Here is a 23,573-nt window from a genome sequence, read left to right on the forward strand (position 1 = left end):
ACGGGACATATAGACAACCCACCACACAAAAGCATTAAATTGATTTAAATTGAGAGTGGCAGAATTAGGATCAATTACTAAATTGACAAGCTCATCTTGGCAATGAAAGTTTTATGAAAAATTAAATAAAATTCAATTTGGCTGTTTTTTAATCATGATCTTTAAAAGTTTCAGGGTAAAAATTGTGTAAAATCAAGTAAAACTCTGAAAAATCAAAGCGAATAAGCAAACAGTCCTTTTTCCACTCAATGCCCATCTATGATTGAGCTAAACCATGGCTATCCTGTTTTCCAATTTGACTTGGAGCTATATTGCTATTCCTATTAGTTTTCTCTTCCTCTCTGACAGCATAAGGATCATCTGGCAATTAAGAGGTTAGTAAATCAGTTTCCCAACTGGCTGTTTCATGACTTTAATTCCTTAGATTCAGTAGTAGTCGGTTCTGGGAGAAATCAACTGAATTTGGTAATAAATGTATTGGAGATGAAAAAAATTAGCATTTTTTGTTCATTTTGTATATAATATTTAGCCTCACGCGATGATGACTCCCCTTCGTGTAATTCTTATCTGATATAGAAATCCATTTGACATAAGCATTAAGAGCCATTTTAATGAATATTATTAATTTTGGGTATCCGGCAAAATAGAATGTGTGTTAATTGAATTTGTTGTGTTAGAATTTATCAAGGTTAAAAAGGTTAATAGTATTTTTTGGAGTGCAACTTGAAAAAGGAACCCAAAAACCCAGAAAAAGAGCTACATGAGTGTGAGAAGAAATGGGTCCAAACTTAGGCCTATTACATTCTTCTCCCCTATAGAAACCTTGGAGAATTCAAATTAAGTGTTACACTTCCTTCTTTTTCCAGAGGTCCAACATAAAGGAGCTGAGGATCATCCTTCAAGTTCCTCAACCTCTCAAGCCTGACAAAACCTTAAAGATTCCGAGTTCACATTTCCCGAATCACCTCCCAAGTCTCCCTGCATAGCCAAGCCTGAGGTACCATAAAAATCCGTGGGTCAGTGGAAAGTGCCTGGGCTTGGGAGCCAGAGGTCATGGGTTCGAATCCAAGATCTGCCACTTGTCAACTGTGTAACTATGGGCAAGTCACTTAACTTCTCTGTGCCTCAGTTACCTCATTTGTAAAATGGGGATTAAGACTGTGAGCCTCATGTGGGACAACCTGATTAGCCTTTATCTCCCCCAGCACTTAGAACAGTGCTCTGCACATAGTAAGCGTTTAACAAATACGAACATTATTATTATTATTATTATCTGGTTGGAAATCTGAAAAGAAAAGGCAGGATTCTTTTCCCCAGTACCTCCATTTATAGTGACAGCCCAAAATACCACAAGACAACTTCTCCCTCAGTATTTTGGGACTCCCCTTCCTAGTTGTGGTTATAGACCAGCTGAGGAGCTATAAAAGCAAGTAGTTCAATTAGCTATGATTTCACAGTAAGATTCATTCTGGGACATAATAGTCAAGCAGGAACAAAGGAATACAGGTAACATACTTTGGAAGCAGAGGGTAACCTGTTTGGGTTTTTTTTTAGATACTTTCTCTGTAAGTCACTTTTGACAATAGTCATTAAGCCTATGACTTACCCCTCACAAATCTTTGCTGGAATTTCCTTTCAAAGTTGCTGTCTTAGTCTCAAGAATCTAATGATCACCATCATCATCATCATTATTATTATTAAATTATAGTTATTATCATTATTGAATTCGTTAAGCACTTCCTATGTGCCACATACTAGGGCAGATACAAAATAATCAGGACAGACACAGTCCCAGTGCTACATAGGGTTTACAGTCTAAGTAGGAGGGAGAACAGGTATTTAAGGCCCATTTTAAAGGTAAGAAAACTGAGGCACAGGGAAGGTAAGTGACTTCTCCAAGACCATACAGCAGGCAAGTGACAGAGCTGGGATTAGAAATCAGGTCTTATGCTGGAAAGACGCATTTTGCTGCAACTCAGTTCTGCCAGTTCTGGGATCACTGAAGGCTCAAGGGACCTACTGCTAAAGGACTAAAATTGCTAAATGTATATGATCCAACTACTTTGTTGTCTTTCTTAAACCTTTATCTCTTTAAAACTCTGAAATGATTGATGGGAAAGAAGGCATGGTTGTATCTATACATGTTTGTCTACCTATCTACCCATCTTTGTATTTATGGTATTTGTTACCGTAGTGTACTACACACTGGTCTAGATCCAAGCTAATCAGGTTGGACCGAGTCCATGTCCTACATGGGGCTCACAGTCTTTATCTCCATTTTACAGATGAGGTAACTGAGGCCCAGAAAAGTAAAGTGACTTGCCCTAGGTCCCATAGACAGATAGGAGAGCCAGGATTAGAACCTAGGGCCTTCTGGCTCCCAGGCCCGGGCACTATCAACTAGAACCTGATGCTTCTACCTAAAAGATGAGAAATAGGTCTCATGCTTCTTCCCCTCTAGACTTTTACATGTTTTAGAATCAAGCCTTTAGGTCACCACCCTGACAATGCTCTGCCCTCAGCATGGCCTGGCCAAGGTACAGAATGTAAGGCCATACAAGAAGGTGGCAGGGTGATTGAGGTACACAGTGATTCACACATGCATGGAAGTTTTTGTTCACACCCTGGGACTTCAAGTTCTAGCATTCCACAGGGACAATGGCATCTGCAGAGAGCCTTGTCCTACCTACCCTACAAAGCCTTGCTAGGTGAGAAACAGCACTGATAGAGCACAGACCTAGGAGTCAGAAGGACCTGGATTCTAAGCCTGGTTGACTACTATGGGATCTTGGGCAAGTCACTTCACTTCTCTGTGCCTGTTACCTTATCAGTAAAATGGGGATTAAGACTTTAAGTCCCATGTGGGACATGGACTGTGTCCAACATGATTAGCTTGTATCTACCCCAGCACTTAATACACTGCCTGGCACATAGTAAGAACTTAACAAATGCCATAAAAAACAAATCAATCAATCAATGGTATTTTTTGAGCACTTACTATGTGCAGAGCACTGTACTAAGCGCTTGGGAGAGTATAATGCAGTAGAATTAGTAGACATGTTCCCGGCCGATAATGAGGTCTCAGGTTAGAGTGGGGACAAAACCTGGAATGATGCCTTCTTCTAGACTTCTCCACTTCTAGACATGACTGTTTGAAGTGGGTCCAGCCTCAGATGTCTGGCCTGGGAAGCTGAATTCTATATTCTGCTCTCTCACCCATTTTCTTCTTCTACCTAAAAATCAGATCTCAGAAGGAAGAGATCCCACTCACAGATTTTTCAGGAGGAATACACTACACTGTGACAAGTCAGCCTACATTGAAATCCATTTAAGAAATAAGAGAAAAAAAGAGTAGTAAAGAAGAGAGTAGAGCTTCTCCCTCTCAATATTAGTGGTGTCAGTTGTCACTATTCTAGAGACAAAGTATTAAAAAAAGTATTTTTAATGGTTTCTGTTACCACTTCCTTAGTATGCTAACTCAATACAGTGCCTGATTGTCTGAGAAAGGCAAGCAAAGAGATAGTTGCATTAAATCGAGGAGGAAAAACAAGTTAGTAGGAAGCAGTGACTTCTCCCTTATTTTTTTATGGTATTTGCTAAGTGCTTAATATAACCCAGGAGTTGTACTATGCTCTGGAGTAGATACAAGCTAATCAGGTTGGACATAGTCCGTGTTCCACATGGGGCTCACAGATTTAATCCCCATTCCTCAGATGAGGTGACTGAGGCACAGAGAAGTGAAGTGACTTGCCCAAGGTCACACAGCAGACCAGTGGTGGAGTCAAGATTAGAACCTAGGACCTTCTGACTCCCGGCATGTGCTATATTCACTAGGCACGCTACTTCTGGTGAAGTATTGCAGTATTTCACTGATACACTCACACCAGAATGCAATTTCTTCTAAAGGAAATGGGATAGACCAGTGATTCAAAGCCAGACTATACAATTAAGTGCTTAGCAAGCACTCAACAAATACCACTGAATGATTGAGAACTTTGCAATAACCTCCCCAGTGGAGGGGGCTAATTAATACACATAGTTTCTGGTGTCCTCATCTTTGAAGCATATTGAAATCATATCTCCTCCAAGATGCTTTCCCTGCCTTCGCTCTCATCCCCCCATTCCCAACCTTATTTTACTTCCCTGTTGTCTCACTCCTGCATTTAGTCCCATCCACTAAGTACTTAAGTATTCACCCCACCCTCCACCTCCGCAGAACTTATGCACATACATATCTTTATACTTGGTTACTTCCCTTACCTGTAATTTATTAATCAATTATGGTCTTTATTGAGCACTTACTGTGTGCAGAGCACTGTACCAAGGGCTCAGGAGAGTACAGCACATTAGACATATAAATGTGATTCCTGTTTGCAAGGAGCTTACATTCTAGTGTGCCTAACAAATGTCTGCTTCTGCAATTAGACAATAAGCTCCTCAAGGGCAGGGATTCTGCCTACCAACACTATTGTACTTCCCCAAATGCCAAGTGCACAGGTCTGCAACAAGTTAAGTGCTCAGTAAATAACAATGATCAATTGATTGGCCCCAAAGAAAATGCAAGAAAACAGTTCTACTGGCACATACAAAATATAAATGAGCGGCCATCTTTATGTAAAAAAACCCCTAAAGTTTGTACTTTTCTTCTCTCTGTATATAAGGTTCGTGCTGCTCCTTTTCCCTTCTACTGCTGCTTCTTTCCTGGCAAGCTAAATCAAAGTTGGAGAAGCCTGCTACCATTCTCCAATAGTAATATTCCGACTGCAGGTCCACCCTCACAGGACTGTCTCCTAACCTGCACGTTAGCTGGCACCCAGAGAGCTGTCTTGCAGAAAGGACTCTTGCCCTATCCTGGTGGTTCCCAGGTGTTTCTATACACCAAACGGGAACTGGGCTTGCTGTGGTTTGGATCAGAACTTGGAAGACAAACAGCAACAGAACATAAACAAACAGAGCCCCAGTGCTAGAAACGGAGTCGGGCTGAACTTCGTGCTGCCATACCTGCTCATCGCCTCTGTTTCCGGGGGTCCACTTCAATGCCAGGCTGTGAAGTGGAGAACAGGGAGGGGCCTGGAAGCATGTTTTCTCCAAACTCTGTTCCAGATCTTTGTCATCACAGAAGCCTCTCTGAAATCACTCCAGTTTATCAAGTAGCAGGATCATCAAGCCCTTTTTCAGTGACTCACTCGGTTACTTGTGGGCCGGATTCCTGCCGAAAGTAAGACACAAACCTGTGTTTTTTCCTCAGTTCTAACATATGAAATAAGTCTGCTATTCTATGCTACAAAGTTATTAAAAAATAAATCAGTGGTTTTTATTGAGTGCTTGCTGTGTGTTCTATTAAAAATGTTAATAGAACACCTACACTCTCTCATCGTCACTTGTGCCAGGCTACTGAGCTGCTTTTCTCATTCAAAATTATCCTGGAAGGGAAAGTGGAGAATTGGCTTTGGAGCAAACTGGACAAGATGACCTAAAAAGCATTTTCTGGTATTAAAGGAAAACAAATTTGGCAGCATTCCCCGTGAGCAGTCCAGTCTGTCTTTGGTATTGACTCCTTAAAAGAAAAAAAAAAATTTTAAATATCTATTTCCTTGATTCAACTCTCCTTGTTCTCTCAGTTTAATGCTGTTCCTTGCAGAAAATAGCATTGCTTTCACTGATGGAGCCTTACCCAAGGCTCAACAAGAAGTTTAAGCTGAGTGCTTAATCTGACTAAAAATTGTATGCATTCACCCGGTTATTCAATTTGCAGTCATCTTCATCTACAGTATTCATCAAGATCATGCAATTAACATAGAAAACACTATCCCTGCCTTCAAGGAGCTTACAATCTAATAGAGGAGATATTTCCTTCTGTTTTCAGTTAGACCTAATGATAAGTGAGATAGGGATTGTTAAGTAGGGTTAGATGCTGATTTTTTTTCAAAAATTAATCATGTCATGTCTGTTAAGTGCTTACGATGTACTAAGTACTAACGTAACTGTAAGAGAATAATAACCTACACAGTCCCTGTCCTACATGGGGCTCAAAGTCCAAGATGGAAGTTGGGCAGATAGCTCATCCTCATTTTACAGATGTGGAAGTGAAGGCACAGAGAAGTTAAGTGACTTACCTGAGGTCACAAAGCAGGCCGGTGACAAAACTGAGATTAGAACATGGGTCTTCTCACCCCCTGTGCCATGATTTTTCCACCACAACATGCTGTCTTTGAGGTACATGCAAAGGCACCTCTTAGAGAAAATGGAATTTAACCTCTGTACATGTCAAGCCCTGCCTCTACACCCAGAATAAGGGCAGAATGTTCAACAACTTTTCTTATGATAACATAGGTTGTTAGCTTTGGGAGAAATCTAATCAAAATTGATTTTACACTCCAGAAGATCCAGTTTGTATTTTGGGGTAAATAATTTCCCTGTCTCAAGGGGATTTTATAATCCTTGCTGAACCAAAGCTGCCTCAGTCAAACAATATCCTCAAGTGTCTCCCTTTCACTTAGTTCTCATCATTGCAAATGTCCATTTCTTGTAGATTCATTCATTCAGTACTATTTATTGAGCACTTACTATGTGCAGAGCACTGTACTAAGGGCTTGGAATGTACAGTTCGGCAACAGATAGAGACATTTCCTGTCCAATGACGGGCTCATAGTCTAATCAATATTTTCCGACATTGGACTTCTCCTCTGCGACCGACTCTTCTTGAGTTTTCTCCTTCAGAACAATTTTGTTATTTAATTCTGGGATGGAAAGTACTTCAATAGTAGTATAAGAATAATAATAGTGGTATTTGTTAAGCACTTACTAAGCACCAAGGTATGAAGCACTGAATTAAGAGCTGGGGCAGATATGAGTTGATTGGGACAGAAACAATCCGTGTCCCACATTGGGTTCGCAGAATAAGTAAGAGGGAGAACAGGTATCAAGTCCCCATTTTACAAATGAGACAACTAGGGCACAAATTAGTTAAGTTACTGGCCCAAGGTCACACATCAGGCAGAGTCTGAATTAGAACCCAGGTCCTCTATCTCCTAGGCCCATGCTCTTTCTACTAGGTCATACTGAGAAGAGGGGTGATCTTGTGCCTCGAGATACACAGTTTGTAATTAAAGTCATTACAAAAAAAGGTGGTACAGTGTTGCCTAATACACTGATGAATAGCTAACAATTTTCAAACGATGGTACAAAAGAAAGTCATGAGAACTAAAAATGTGTGGACAATACAATATTTCACGAATGGAGGAGATTAACTTAGTGAGTCATAGTACCACACGGACTAAATAATCAAGGAAATGATAGAATAATTTCCATCTCATAAGGTTCTTCACTCCAGAAACTTCACTTTTTGCATTGTGAGTAAAACTAAGAAGACCTAAACTTTTTGGCTTTTCATTAAAGGATATGACTGTGAGCATTAACTCGATGAGTTACCATTTCAGATGTGCAAGGATGTAGACTAGCACATCCCTCTAGAGTGTAAACTCCATCTAGACTGTAAGCTTCCACTGAGAAGCAGCGTGGCTCAATGGAAAGAGCATGGGCTTTGGAGTCAGGGCTCATGAGTTCGAATCCCAGCTCTGCCACTTGTCAGCTGTGTGACTGTGGGCAAGTCACTTAACTTCTCTGTGCCTCAGTTCCCTCATCTGTAAAATGGGGATTAAGACTGTGAGCCCCACGTGGGACAACCTGATTCCCCTGTGTCTACCCCAGCGCTTAGAACAGTGCTCGGCACATAGTAAGCGCTTAACAAATACCAACATTATTATTATTATTATTAAGCTTCTCATGGACAGGGAACGTGCCTACCAAATTTGTTACACTGTACTCTCCCAAATGCTTAGTACGGTGCTCTGCTCATGGTAAGTGCTCAATAAATTTGATTGACTGATTGATTTACAGTTACATGTTCAACTTGATCTCATTTTAATAGTTTTGATTTTATTTCCAAAGGACCAGTCTATCTAAATCACAGGTATTTGCAGCTTACTGCAAATCAATTGCTTCATATTAATTAATGGACTCTTCATCTTAATGGAGTTTGGTGTCATACAGTATTAAAAATGAATCAAATTCTTTAAAAAAGTGTACATTTAATTCAGCAATATTTGGAAAATAAATTGTTTTCTATTGACTTTCTTCACATTTCTTTTACCAGATGGGTTGAAGTCAGAAGTTACTACAAGATCTTAGCCTATGAACATTTCTGTTGGACAGGGACTATGTCCAAACTGATTGTCTTGTTTCTACCCCACTGCTTAGAACAGTGCTTGACATAAAGTAAGTGCTTGACAAATATCACAATTACTATTTTTGCCAAATCTAAAGGCCAAGTTCTTTTTGGTGGCATGAGCAACCGCTTGGAATGCTAGCAATCTAGGCCTGATTAGGAGTAGTGTTGCTTAACAGAAAGAGCCTAAGTCTGTGTTCCAAACCCAGCTCTGCCATTTTCCTGCTGTGTGACCTTGGACAAGCTACTTAACTTCTCTGGTCTCAGCTTCATTATCTGTAAAATGAGGGGTAAGATATCTCTTTTCCCTTCTCCCTAGATTGTGAGCCCCAAGAGGGACAGGGACTGTGTCCCATTGGCTAATATTGCATCTACCACAGGTCTTAGCACAGAATAAATCCAAAAATTATAAATGTTACTCGGTGATATGGGGATAGAATCTAGGGAACATTTCTGTTTATTGTTGTATTGTACACTCCCAAGTGCACAGTAAAGTGTTCTGCACACAGCAAGCGCTCAAAAAATGCAACTGAGTGATGTTTGAATGAATCACAAATAAAAGAGATGTAATTCCACTTTACGCCTCCAAATCCCTATGATATTTGCAAGGCCTCATAAGCCTCCCCCTACCTCTGGAATGGCTTTCTAGTTTGCCCCTTCCTCTTCTCCCACTCCCTTCTGCATCACCTTGACTTGCTCCCTTTATCCATCCCCTGTCCTAGCCCCACAATAGTTATGTATATATCTGTAATTTTATTTATATATATTAATGTCTGCCTCCCCCTCTAAACTATAAGCTCATTGTGGGCAGGTACTGTGCCTGTTTTATTGGTGCATTGTACTTTTCTAAGTGCTTAGTGCAGTGCTCTGCACACAGTAAGTGCTCAGTAAATGCTATTGACTGACAGAGAGAGAGAGTGTGACCACTTTGCTATCATCCCGTTTGGCCTTCTTGCTCATTCTCCAAGTGACACATATTACATTATCCCTTTGGATATAAATGAAGAGAGTCTTTCTAGAGATTGGTCCAGAGATCCAACACCTTCATTTCATTACACCTGAAGGCAGGTTTCAAGAGAAGTAGGATGGCCTAGTGGAAGTAGCATAGGCCTGAGAGTCAGGAGATGTGGGTTTTAGTCCAGGTTCAATCACTTGACTGCTGTGTGACCATGGATGGCTAAGTCACTTAACTCCTTGTGCCTCAGTTTTCTTGCCTGTTAAATGGGGATTCAATACCCATTCCCTAACTCATAGATGGTGAACCCTTGTGAGAAAGAGATTATATCCAACTTGTTTATCTTGTGTCTACCCCAGATCTTAATACAGTATGTATTAAGCAATTAATGTTATTATTATTTTAAGGGAGTTCATAAAGAATAATTTTGTTTCCTTGCCCCTTATTTATCATAAAATACATGGCAAAAAGTTTTTTACACATCCCACACCTTTGTAAATGGACAAGCACTGTAGAGGATGGAATATTGGAAGTGAGAAAACAGGGTAAACAAGACAGCTGCCAAGGTGGACATGGCAAAAGTTTTTGCAGCAAGCTGAATTAATCAGGAGAAGCGCATATAAACCAGTACATAAGGTTTTCAATGAATTATCTCCAACAAGTTAACTTTCTGAATATATTTGTGTATGTACATGTGTGTCTTTGCTCTAAATGTGCATCAGGATTTCTCTTTCAAATGCTGTAGTTAACTATGAGGAGAAAATTAATATATACTGAACATTTATATATATGAATCTCATTAAATGTTCATCCAGTTATAGATGTGAACACAACCAACTATGAACACAGAGCGATAAAAGCAATATTATAGTTCCCAAGAAATAGAGCGGGAAATTTCAGACATAAAAGGCAAGATTTGTACAGATAAATATGTATCCTTCCTAGTTTTAAATCCATTATAGTGAAATATAATGAAACATACTCCTTTTCAACACACAGAATAAAGTATTTCAGGAGTTTAATTTTTCTTGCAAGCCACAAAATAACCCACTGAGGTTCATCTAGAAAGAGTTCATCAGCATATAAATGAAATGGCAAGGACAGAGGATGAGAAGCTGAATCAATGCAGAAGATTTCAATGATTTCAAATGCTATTACTTACCAGGGAAAAATAAATAAAATTAAGTGGATTCCTTTACACTCCCATTTACAGAATATTTTCTCATCTGACTCTCAATAGGATCAATCACTGTTTAATGAATCACAGGCCTTAGAAGAAACCTGGATCCTGTTTAGACACATATTTGAAGCCCAGGTAGCAATCAATTGACTCATCAATAGGGTTTATTGAGCAGCTCATATGAGCAGAGTGTTATGCTAAACCCTTGAAAGTGAGAACAATAAAATAGGAAGACATAATCCCTACCCACAGGGTGCTTACAATCTAGGGGGAGTAGATAATAAGATAAATAACAGATAGGTGGAAGTACTACAGTAGAAAAATGTATATTTAAGTGATGCTGTGAGGAGAGGGGAGTGAATATCCAAGTGCTTCATTGGCAGGGAAGGGCAGAGGAACCATTTGGGGGAAAATACAAAGTGAAGACACTAGAAATTAATCAGGGATGACCTCCTTCAAAAAAGGTCTTTGAAGAAGGGTGGAGGCAGTGGTCTGCTGGATGTGAAGGGGAAGGGAAGGCTTTAGCAAAAGTTGTGAAGGGAGGGATGAGAATTACAGTGCTAGGCACCACTAAACAAATACCATTATCATTATTATTATCCAGGAAGAAGGTTAGCTTGAGTGGAAAGAAGTGGGTGAGCTGGGGTGTGGTGAGAGAAGAGAGGGAGACACCTAATTGAGCCCCTTAAAGCCACTAAAATGAATAATAAGAAATTCAATGTTTTTCAGTGCCTGAGCTCTTTTTCCCCTCCTTCCTTCACTAAACATCCCTCTATGCCTCAAGAATCAAATCCATTGATCAACCAATCAAGTAGCCATATTTATTGAGTGTTAACAGTGTGCAAAGTACTGTACTAAGCCCTTGGGAGAGTACCACCATATAACAGAATTGATAGACCCATTCCCTGCCCATGACTAGCTTACAGTTAATCATGACTTAAAAATGATCACCCAGGAGACTTTTCTAAAACTAAACATTTACTTTATTCATTCCACCATGCTTTTCAAAAAGTCCCTTATTGTCCCCTTTATTCCTGATGGGAGCAGAACACAACTGTGTAAGTAAAAATTTTTTTTCGGCATTTGCCACACTCTGGATCTTATGCCTCAGAATTCACTCCACTATCACACAAGTTCTGTCCTGGAAAATCTGCAGACATTTACTCCATCCTCTAAGCTCTCAAGAAGAGCATGCATTGAATTTGTTTAGAAATTCTGCTGCTGATGCCCCCTGGCCAGAAGAGAAGCTATTTCCCATTTTTCCACTTTCAAAGCCAAGTCATCCCATCCCTATCACCCTTTAACAAGAGCTAGAGCTAAGTTTTAAATGGTTAATTCAGTGAAAAGAACAATGTTTCCATTTGTCTGGAGGGAACTCTTATGCTAAAGACTGCAACCATGCCAGGAATAGATAGTCATCTTACTCTACTGAGCACATGGTTGATGTATGGATGGATAACAGAGGGTCAATGAGGAAGAAGCAGTGGCCAAAAGATAGAGTCAGTGAAGAACAAGTTCTTCCTTGAGCTCAGAAACAACTGTAAGGATGTTTGGGAAGTTACCTGAACTTTTCTCCAGTTGGCTAAGTGGCTTTATGCAGGGCTCTTTACCTTTATGTAACTTTCTCTGAGTAAAATGCAACTACTGACATGTGTCAAAACAATCTTCCTCAGTAGTATTTATTAAGTACCACTGTGTACAAACTGTGGGAGAACACTGCACCAGAGCACTGGACCAACCAAATGGGAGCATAAAAGTAGAAGGTATGGTCCCTGTCCTTGAGAAGACTTCCATGGACAATCCTTGTAAAAATCCAAGGTTTTATCAACAAAAGTGTTCAGTCCATGTCTCCCCACTCCTCAAGAACCTCTGTTTGCCCATCTACCTCTGCATCTAACGGAAACTCCTAATGGTCAACTTTAAAAGCACTCAATCAGCTCTCCCCATCCTACCTCACCTCACTAATCTCCTACTACAACCCAGCCCGCACACTCCACTCTTCGGAACCAGCTTGCTCACTGTGCCCTCAAATCATCTATCTGGCCACTGACCCTTTTTCAACATCCTCTCCCTAGCCTGGAACTCCCTCCCCCTCCATATATAACAAACAACCACTCTCTCCATCTTCAAAACCCAATTAAGTTCACATCTTTTCTAAGAAGTCTGCCCTGAAGATGCCTGCTTTTCACTGGGCTCACTCTCCTTTCTGTATCATCTATGCACTTGGATCTGTGACCTTTAGACATTTGATATTCGTTCCACTCCCAACCCCACATTGCTTATGTACATAACTTTAAATTATTTATTATAAATTACTTATTTATTCATATGAATAGCTGTGCCCCTTCTTGACTGTAAACTCATTTTGGGCAGGGAACGTGTCTGCTAATTCTGTTGTATTGTACTCACCCAAGAGCTTAAAACTACGCTCTGTACATACTAAATGTTTAATATGTATGATTGATTTAGACACAGACTTTATACGTATAATGGGAACTAGAATATCAACATAGCTACAACTGGGAAAAGCAAAAACTGAGCAAAAATAAATAGAAAAATACATGGAATAAATATACGAATTATATACATGAGTATAGACTGAATCAGTGTGGGGTAGTGGAAAGAGCACAGATCTGGGAGTCAGAGGACCTGGGCTCTGATCCCTGTTCTACCACTTGGCTGCTGGGTGACCCAGGGAAAGTAACAATGTTTTTTGCATCAGTTTCCTCCTCAGTAAAATGGGGATCCAACCTTTCTTCTCCCTCTTATTTAGCCCACAAGCCCCATGTGGAACAACAACTATGTCCAACTTGATTTTCTTGAACCTGTTCCTGGCTTCATACAATGTTTGGCACATGGTAAATGCTTAACATGTACCACAATTATTATTATTATGACTGACAAGGGTTACTGGGATAATACAGCAGGAGCAGGAATAGGTACATTAGCTGAGGAATACCAGGGCACACCACACTCCTCATGTCATAGATGCACTTCTTCTGCCAAGAAACCCTGTCTAGTCTTCCACAACATTTCCAGAATCTACTTCTTCTTCTCCAACCAACCAGCTACCACAATGGCCCACGTACTTTGTTATATCTTGGTTTGACTGTAAACTCACCCTCTAGACTGTCAATGAATTTTGAATTCGGCATGTATCTATCAACTCTGTTGTATTGTAATAATAATAATTATGGTAATTGTTAAGTGTTTACTATATGCTAGGCACTGTACCAAGCACTGGGGTATATACAAACTGATCAGGTTGGATACAGTCAGTCCATGTCCCATATGAGGCTCATAGTCTTAATTGCCATTTTACAGATGAGGTAACTGAGGCACAGAGAAGTGAAGTGACTTGCCCAAAGTCACACACCAGACAAATGGCAGAGCCAGGAATAGAACCACTGACTTTCTGACTCCCAGGTCCATGCTTGATCTACTATGCCAAGCTGCTTCCCAACAAGAAGTTTCTTCTCATTATCATCCCCTAATTGAATTTTTTAAATGGCATTTCTTAAGCACTTAACTATATGCCAGTCACTGAACTAATCTCTGGGGTAGATACAAGCTAATCAGTCGATGTACCCCATGGGGCTCATAGTCTTAACCCCCATTTAATAGATGAGGTAATTGAGGCACAGAGAAATGACTTGTCCAGTGTCACACTCCAGACAAGTGGCAGAGCTGGGTTTAGAACCTTTGTCCTTCTGACTCCCAGGTCTATGCTCTAGCCACTGAGTTACTCTCTCCCAAGCGCATAGTAAGCACTCAATAAATACCATTGATTGATTAACTACTACATCAGCTTCCTTTCTGAATTCCTAGCTTCCAAGCTCTTTCCTCTCCAGTCTGAACTTCACTCTTCCTGGATAATTTTTCTAAAATGTGGATCTGTGCACATCTCCCCATTCCTCAAAAACCTCCAGGAGTTGCTCACTCCTCTTCACATCAGGCAGATACTCCTGACAGTTGGCTTTAAGACATTCAGTCAGTGCTCTCCCTCTTACTTATCCACTCTCTTCTCCCAGTAAACCCCAGCTCGCACTCTTCAGTCTTTTCGAGCGTAACCTACTCATGCCTCAATCTTGACTCTTTCACCAACAACCTCTTGCTCATGCCCTCCTTGCTATCTGTAACTCCACCCCCTCTCAAGTCCAACAGATTATTCCTTTCCTTACCGCCATAGCCCTTCCTTCCCCCTTATATCTCCAACAGCCACTTCACCACTTCCATTTCACCTCACAATCCACCATAACCTTTACGAACAAATCATTATCCTCTTCTAGATTTTCCAATCTGTACCTTATTGTAATGTGTGTATTCCCTCCTAGATTTTAAACTCCATTTCTACTAATCATACTGTACTTCCCAAGGGCTTAGTACAGTGATTCACATAAAGTAGGTGCTGAATAAAGGGTACTGATGGATTGATTGATTGCTATCTGCGCTTCAAATATATTTTTCAACAGGCTCCAACTTTCTGATAGGCTAAATACATTTTTGCTTTTCCTTTTATTTTTTTGCCTAGCCAAGACTTACATTTAATTTTAGAATTTCCTATTATAAAATTTAATCCTTACTAGTTTTTTTAGTCTTTCTATTTCAGAAAGAATATTCCACTGAGTCATACTGAAATCCCTATTAGAGAGTGACTTTCTTAGGACCTGTTGGTAGTCAGACATAAATCCAGGATATTGTTTTTCCTTGTTGTTTCTAGTTGTTGTTCTTGTTGTTTCCAACCAATAGTACTTATTGAGCACACTGTACTAAGTAAGCCCTTGGGAAGGTACAGTACAATAGAGTATAGAAAACAACTTTTTTTTCTATTTGAAAAATGTTACCTCCACTTCTTGTACTGATGAGGAGTGGGAAAGGGAGTGCCAAGAAATACTTTAGGGAAACAATTTGTGCAACAGTAAGAATAGTTTGCAGTGGGGAAAGTAGTGTTGAAAGTACACTAGAATTAGCTGGAACTTTGCTCCAGTTCAAGGGAAAAAAAAATTCCTCAATGACAATTGAAATCTCTTTACAATCATTATTGGTTATAATAACAATAATAATACTAATAATGGTATCTGTTTAGCATTTACTATGTGCTAAGCACTTTTCTCAGTGCTGGGTGGCTCCAAGTTAATCAGGTCAGACCCAATCCCTGTCTCATTTGGGGCTCACAATCCAAGTATGAGGGAAAACAGGGTGTTGAAATCCCATTTTATGGATGAGGAAGCTGAGGCACAGAGAAGTAAAATGATTGCCTAAGGTCACCTGGCAGGTAACTGGCTGAGCAGGGAATTAAAACTCAGGTCCTCTGACTCTTAAGCCCATGTTCTTTCCTCTAATCAGTCAGTCAATAGCATTTATTGAGGACTTATTGTGTGCGGAACACTGTACTAAACACTCGGGAGAGTACAATATAACAATATAACAAATTCCTCACCCACAATGAGTTTACAGTTTGGACCTTGTTGCTTCCAGTTTTGCATTTTTGCTAACTCATCTGACCTCAGCAACAACTAGTATATTTACTGAGAGTGTACTGTCCTAGTAATAACAATATTGGTGGTATTTGTTAAGCAAGTCACTATGTGCCATGCACTGGGATAGCTCCAAGATAATCAAGTCAGACATAGTGTCTGTTTCATATGGGGGTCCAAAGTCTAAGTAGGAGGGAGAATAGGTATTCAGTCCTCATTTAAAGATGAGAAAATTGAGGCAGAGAGAAGTTAAGTGGCATGCCCAAGGTCACAGACCAAACAAGTGTCTGCTTGTGAAGTAACCACTTGGGAGAATTCAACAAAAGCAAGACACATGGTTACGCCATTCATTCAACTGTATTTATTGAGCACTTACTGTGTGCAGAGCACCATACTAAACACTTGGAAAGTACAATTCAGCAATAAAGAGACACAATCCCTGTCCACACCAGGCTTACAGTCTAGAAAGGGGGAGGCAGGCATCAAAAGTAACGCAGGTATCAATATAAATAAATAGAATTAATAATGTTGGTATTTGTTAAGCACTTACTATGTGCAGAGCACTGTTCTAAGCGATGGGGTAGATACAGGGTAATCATGTTGTCCCACGTGAGGCTCACAATTAATCCCCATTTTACAGATGAGGTAACTGAGGCACAGAGAAGTTAAGTGACTTGCCCACAGTCACATAGCTGACAAGTGGCAGAGTCAGGATTCGAACCCATGACCCCTGACTCCCAAGCCCGTGCTCTTTCCACTGAGCCACACTGCTTCTAGAATTATAGATATGTACACATCAAAACAAGTAAACAGGGATCAATATAAACAGAATTATAAATATGTACATATATACAGTCTACAGTTTACTCTAGACTGTAAACTCATCCTCTGTAAGTTTGCTGTGGGCAGGGAACATATCTACCACCTCAATTACATCATGCTCCCCCAAGCTCTTAGTACAGTGCTCTGAGCATAGTAAGCACTCATTAATACAATTGATTGATTGATCACTGCCCCCCGAGAGTTTTTAATCAAATGGAGGTGACAGGCAAAGATTATTTACAAATAGTAAAAAGACTAGGAAAAACAAGGATATAAGAGAAAATGCTTCAAAGGTATTGGGATGAAATAGTTGAATAGATAATTGAATACACAAATAAAACTAAACACAGGTACATAATGCTAAGGAGAGGAATGAAATCCATCTTTAAGTACCAAGGGAAATATTGGCTAGCATGACTGGGGTGTTGGGAATTAATCAGGGAAGGCTTCCCAGTGGAGGTTGGTTGTTTAGGAATGCCTTGAAAATGAGGGGAGCACCAGTCTGTGGATTGTGTTGTGCATTAGATGAATTACAGTCTGGAGAAAAAAACACTATAAGCTTGAGGTCAGAGTGGATTTGATGCTGGTTCTCCCTCCTATTGCAATATGGTTCTCCCTCATATTGCAAGCTCTGTGTCGGACAGGGACCGTGTCTTACCTGATTAACTTGTATCTACTCCTGTGGTTGGAATAGTGCTTGACACATAGCAAGTGCTTAACAAATGCAATAATAATAAATAATGATAGAACAAATGTGCCACTCACACAAGAAAATGTGGGGGTGAGGCATTTAAAACTTCCACCCCTAGCCTGGGGGAAAGGGAGGGTCCACTTGAAACATCCAAAAATAAAATCAATCACTCCTATTCATTGAGTGCTTACTCTACTTAGTACTTAGCATAGTGCTAAGTGCTTGGGAGAGTACAGTATAACAGAGTTGGTAGACATGTAAACTGCCCACCACAAGCTTACAATCTATAGAGCATAGTACCACTACCATTCACAGGGCCAATGGGGCAATTTATTTAAAAACCTCAGTAGTTGGCAAGGGATCACCAGGCTCCATACAGCCCATTGCTGCTTCTCCTTTTCACTTCCTTTTCACTTTCCCCTTGCCTGTCTTAACAGATATTGCTATGAAAGAATGTAGCTTGGTAGCCAGAACATGGATCTGGCAGTCAGAAGGACCTGGGTTTTAATTCTGGCTTTGCCATATTTCTGCGGTATGACCTTGGGCAAGTCACTTAATTTCTCTGGGCTTCAATTACCTGATCTATACAATGGGGATAAAGAGTGTGAGCCTCATGTGGGACAGGGACTGTGTCCAACCTGATTAACTTGTGTTTTACCCGTGGAAGCCCCATAAAATAAAACTCCCTGGGGTGGGGCCAGTTCATCCAACTCAGCAGCCACGTAATAGGAATTGCACAGAGATGGGGAACAAGGCAATAAAAACCACCACCATAAAACATAGTGGGGAAATAGACTCACTGAGACTAACACTCCTGCCACTGTTCTACTGCTTACTTCCTCCCTTCTACCTGGGATTCCCTCCCCCTCAGGTCCAAAAGACCCCAGATCTGCCTATCTCAAAACCCTCCTGATATCACATCTCCTCCAAAGAGGTCTTTCTGAATTAATCTCCCATCTCCCCACCTGGAGAATCTGGAGAAGCAGAAAGCTTAAGCAGCATGGCCTAGTGCAGAGAGCATGGGCCCAGGGAGCCAGAAGAACCTGAGGTCTAATCCCAGCCCTGTCACTTGTTTGCTGAGTGACTTTGGGCAAGTCATTTCACTTCTGTGCCTCAGTTACCTCATCTGTAAAATGGAGATTAAGAACGTGAGCCCTTTGTGGGACAGGGACTGTAGCCAACTCGATTATCTTGTATCTAAACCCAAACTCAGTACAGTGCTGGACACATAGGAAGTGCTTAACAGACACCACAATTATTAGCATAATTATTATTATTATATCCCCAACTGACACTTCAGCCCTCCCTCTCCATCTAAGCACCAGTCTGCTCACAACTGACTGTAACACTTTTGCAACTATTTTACATTCCCCTATACAAAGGATGCTATCAGCTGCTCTTCAAGCCCCAGGAGGCCACTCTTAAAGAGCAACAGGAATGGCTAAACTCCTTAAATTCTCAGCTGTGGTTAGTGCTACAAGGTGATAAGCCCTGCCCCTAGGGAAGTATCAGTCACCCTGTACCTTAACAAACCCAGTTCAATTGCTCTCATTTGAGAACCACTCTCCTCACAAGGTCCCTTCATAAACTGCTCAGGCTTTTCCTGACCAGGTAAAATAATCCCAGTTCCCTTAACCTATCCTCAAAGGTAAGCAGACTCCCTGTACCACACATCATCCCTTACAAGGCTTTTGGTATTAAACCCAGGAGTGTCACAACTGACGGCCTGAATGATTTACCTAAAAATGTTGTCCCTGCATAAACACTACAAGCCAACGCTTTTTAAAATGCAATTTGCTCATTATCTAGTAGAAACATGAAAGTGTTTTATTAGCTGTGACTACTTCTCTTTACACTTAAATGAACATAATGCAATGATAATAGTAATAATTAATAATAATGCAAACCCAGCAGTTTCTCCCCACTGGGTCCTATTGATAAGGTTCTACAGTTTCTTAAAAATCTCTCAGAAGGATATTTTAGTTTTAGCCAGTTGAACATATTGATTTTAAAGTCACACTTTTTCGAAGATATTTCACTGTTTTTTAAAAACAAGCATGTAAATAATAACCATTACATAATCTTGACTTCTTGTCTTGTCTTATGTTGTTGAGTTGTCTCCAACCCATAGCGATGCCATGGACACACCCTTCCCAGAATGCCCCACCTCTATCTGCAATCATTCTGGTAGTGTATCCATAGAGTTTTCTTGGTAAAAATATGAAAGTGTTTTACCATTGCCTCCTCCTGTGCAGTAAACTTGAGTCTCCAGCCTCGACTCTCTCCCATGCCATTGCAGCCCAGAACAGGTGAGTTTTGACTTGTAACAGATTGCCTTACACTCACTAGCCACTGCCCAATTTAGGAATGGAATGGATATGCCTCTGCTTGACTCTCCCTCCTGTAGTCAAGACTGGTAGAGTACTGGAAACTCTCCAGGTGAGACCTTGAGAGGGGAATCTTGACTTACTTTCAATTTAAATAGAACGTGATCTTTATTTTAGTATATTTCTCCGGCAAAGTGAGTTAATCTTATTTCTGTATGTGTGCCCTTGCAAATGTATATTACTCACTCATGAATATTGGTATTTTATATATTTTTTATATATTTAAGTGCTTACTATGTGTCAAGCACTATTCTAAGCACTGGGGTAGATAACAGTTAATCAGGACAGATACAGTACTGCCCCACATGGGACTCACAATCAAGAAGGAGAAAGAACAGGCAATGAATACCCATTTTGCAACTGAGAAAATTGAGGCCCAAAGAAGTGAAGTGACTTGTCCTAGGTCACACAGCAGATAAATGGCAGATCCAGGATTAGAGCCCAGGTCCTTTGAGTCCCCAGCTCATGCTCTGTCCACTAGGCCACACTGGTAATGTTATGTAATGGTTTACATACAGGATCAAAGAATGAAACTGTAACTGCATTTTATACTTTTTTAAAAATAAAAAGATGATATTAACGAGGCAATGGCTAATGAGATTATGTCAATGGAAGGAGTGGGAGGTGCATATTGGAACAAAAGAGTAGATCCTCAGCTCCTTTATCCAAAATTAAAACCAATTAGTCCCTTTTGGCTACAAACAGATTTCCCAGGCTTGCTATTGTTTTCCATAAGTCCCAAGCTCGAGGGACAAGTAATATCACAATAGGCGATTGACTAATGGCCTCTACCTACCTGCTTGATCAAGTGAAGTCAAAGTTGCTTTTATTGTTCCTTTGAACTCCCTCCCCTTCCATATATGTCAGACCACCACTCTCTCCAACTGCAAAGCATTATTTAGGTCACATCTCCTCCAAGAGGCCTTTCTCAATTAAGCCCTCTTTTCCCTGTCTCTCTCTCTCTCCCTTCTGAATCATCTATGCACTTGATCTGTGACCTTTGGACATTTGATATTCACCCACCCCTAACCCCACAGAACTTATGTATATATCTTTAAATTATATTTTATGAATTACTTCTTTAATCATGTTAAAGTCTGTCTCTCCCTCTATAGTGTAAGCTTGTTATGGGCAGGGAATATGTCTAATTTTGTTGTACTGTACTCTGCCAAATGCTTAGTACAATAGTCTGCACATAGTAAGCACTCAATAAACCCCATGATTGATTAATTGCTTGATCTTGAAGCTGAGCAAGTCTACTTAAGAATAGTAATACTAATTATAATCACAATAATAGGCATGGAGAAAGATACAACATAATCAGGTCAGACACTGTCCCTGTTCTACACGGTACTCACAGTTGTCTAAGAAAGAAGGAGAACAGGTGTTTAAACCACATTTTACAGGGGAAGAAACTGAGGCAGAGAGAAGTGAAGTGACCTGTCCAAGATCACACAGGAAGCAAGTGCAGAGCCTGGATTACAACCCAGGAGATCTGACTCCCAGGCCTGTGCTCTTTTCACTAGGCCACACTGCTTCTTTGTCTTTTTTGAAGAGAGTTAGGTCACATACACAGAGCATCAGCAAAATGTTCTATTTGTCATTTTCTCTTCAGAAAGTTTTATGTTATACTAAAGAAGAGCTCTGTATTGGGTAGATACAATCAGATCTGATTCGTCATCAATTGATTGGACACACTAATCATGCACAAGTATCTCAGATTTTCTACCTTGCACATATCTAGCTATACCAGTTCCTCCAAAAGACCCAGTGACTGTACTTGAAATGTGATCAATGACTTGTAAGAGCTGAACAAGTTCTGTTGTTTGAAATTCCTGCAATCTGTTTTTCCTTTCCCTAAATACTCAGAGCAATCAGTTACCTCAACATAGCACCAACCATACTCCTCAGTCATCAGATGAAAGCATCGTTTTGAACAGATTATTAATTATTACTGTTAATAATGCTTATTAAGCACCATCATGTTTACTTAATAAGAAAAATTAATGGACTAGAACATCGTGTCTAGCAGTAGCTGAGCCCAGTTCCTTGGGCACATTTTAGCAAGTAGGAGAAAGAATATTGGCAAAAGCATTAAGATGGTTTCCTCTTCCCTAAATCGGTTAGCTGTTCCCAACTTTGTATGCACTGGAATGTTGAAATGGACTCAGAGATAGTAAGCAATTTCTGGTTTCATTTCCAAGAAATATCTCTCTACTGCAGCCATTTTTCAATACTGGTATTGTGTCTCAGGTGCACATGTGCTACTTGTTACCTATTTTAAACAAAGAATCCTCTTTCAAGGCATTCAGTAAGGTGGTTTTGGCACTGGGATCTAAATAGGAAAAAAATCCAAATTCTTGAGAAGTTATGTAACAGATTTTCCTGTGCTTTATCTTCTTGGAAGTTCAATAATGGCCATTTCACAAATTGGACTACTGATGTATAGTTAGGTGAAATAGTAATTGGTTTTACTACAAACTCTGTTATATTGTCCTCTGCACTCAGTAAGTGCTCAAAAATATAATGGATTGATTGAGTCATGGTAATTTGATATTCAAGTGACATAGAGTCTAGATTTTCTTAATATTCCGATGGACACCCCTGGAATTGAAAGTGTTTTGTCTGCTTTATAAATTCTCCATATGAGAGATTCTTGAATGGCCTCCTCGCAAAGACAAACTGGGAGGCTCAGTGTGGTCTCCAGGTCAATAGGGAGTGGAGTAAAATTTATGAAAATGCTTCCACATACAGTGAACAGCCCAGGCTAATCTGTGATAGTCCACATGTCTCCAAACCAAAAGCAGCTTTCCCATTTGTAGATTATGCCTCTGGATAGCAAGGATTCACATTTCTTGCCAGTTTCATTAAAACTCCACCACCTGCCTTGGCCTCCAATTGGTCAGGGGACCTGGATTCTAATCCTGGCTCCATCACTTACCTGCTATGTGACCTTGGGCAAATCATGTCATTTCTCTCTGACTCAACTCCCACATCTGCAAAATGGGGATTCAATACCTGTTCTCCTTCTTACTTAGACTGGGAACTCCATTTGGGACCTGATTATCTTGTATCTGCTTCAGTGCTTAGTACAGTGGTTGGCCTATAGTAAGCACTTAAATATTATTATCATGATTTTATCTCCCTTCTCTCAATGTCTCCTAAAGAGGGGTAAACTCCAAGAAAGAATGTGAAAAAAGTTCTGTGTAGTTAGTGATGTCAGCAACAATTCTCCAGCAGCACTACCAGCCTTTAATAGGTTTAGGAGTCACAAACTAAAGCAAGAGAAGAGTCCCCCCAAAAAAGTACAACTCCCCCAAATTCACCAACTGCCAGCCAACCAACCTCCTCTTTGGAAAGCAAATGGACTTCAACTCCAAACCTGTGTATTAGATAAACTTTCACTGTCCTACTTGAGTATCTTCTGGTGATTGATTCAACTGACAGAAGCTATCCTCCATGGTAACAAACTGTAGTGTTCTGAAATACAGTCCAGTACCTCAAAAGGTGTGGGTTGAAGGATCTATACACACAGTGGCTGTCTCAGGAGGTATTTAAAATAAATGAAACCTCACCTTTCAGTTGGAACGGGCTGAGGAATTGTCCATTACAGAAAACGCAGAGTGGATTTAGTACAGGGAGCACTTGAATGAATGAATGAAGCAATCATATTTATTGACTACTTACTGTGTGCAGAGCCAGGGGGACATAGGTAACTTGGTTCCTAGGTACTTCAAATTGGCAGATTAATCAACCAGTGGTATTTATCGAGCACTTATTGTGTTGGGAACACTGTACTAAGTGCTTGGTGAGTACCATGTAGAAGATGACAAT

At 40.3% G+C, this 23,573-nt stretch overlaps 1 non-coding gene across 1 annotated transcript; it reads right to left on the minus strand.

The window, feature by feature from the left end:
* Positions 1 to 19,671: 19,671 nt before the first annotated feature.
* On the minus strand, positions 19,672 to 19,809 carry LOC114816596. The gene has a single exon (XR_003764397.1). It is a non-coding gene; the product is annotated as a small nucleolar RNA SNORA7 (small nucleolar RNA).
* Positions 19,810 to 23,573: the final 3,764 nt, after the last annotated feature.

Source organism: Ornithorhynchus anatinus, chromosome 1, assembly GCF_004115215.2.
Source record: "Ornithorhynchus anatinus isolate Pmale09 chromosome 1, mOrnAna1.pri.v4, whole genome shotgun sequence".
Lineage (NCBI taxonomy): Eukaryota > Metazoa > Chordata > Mammalia > Monotremata > Ornithorhynchidae > Ornithorhynchus > Ornithorhynchus anatinus.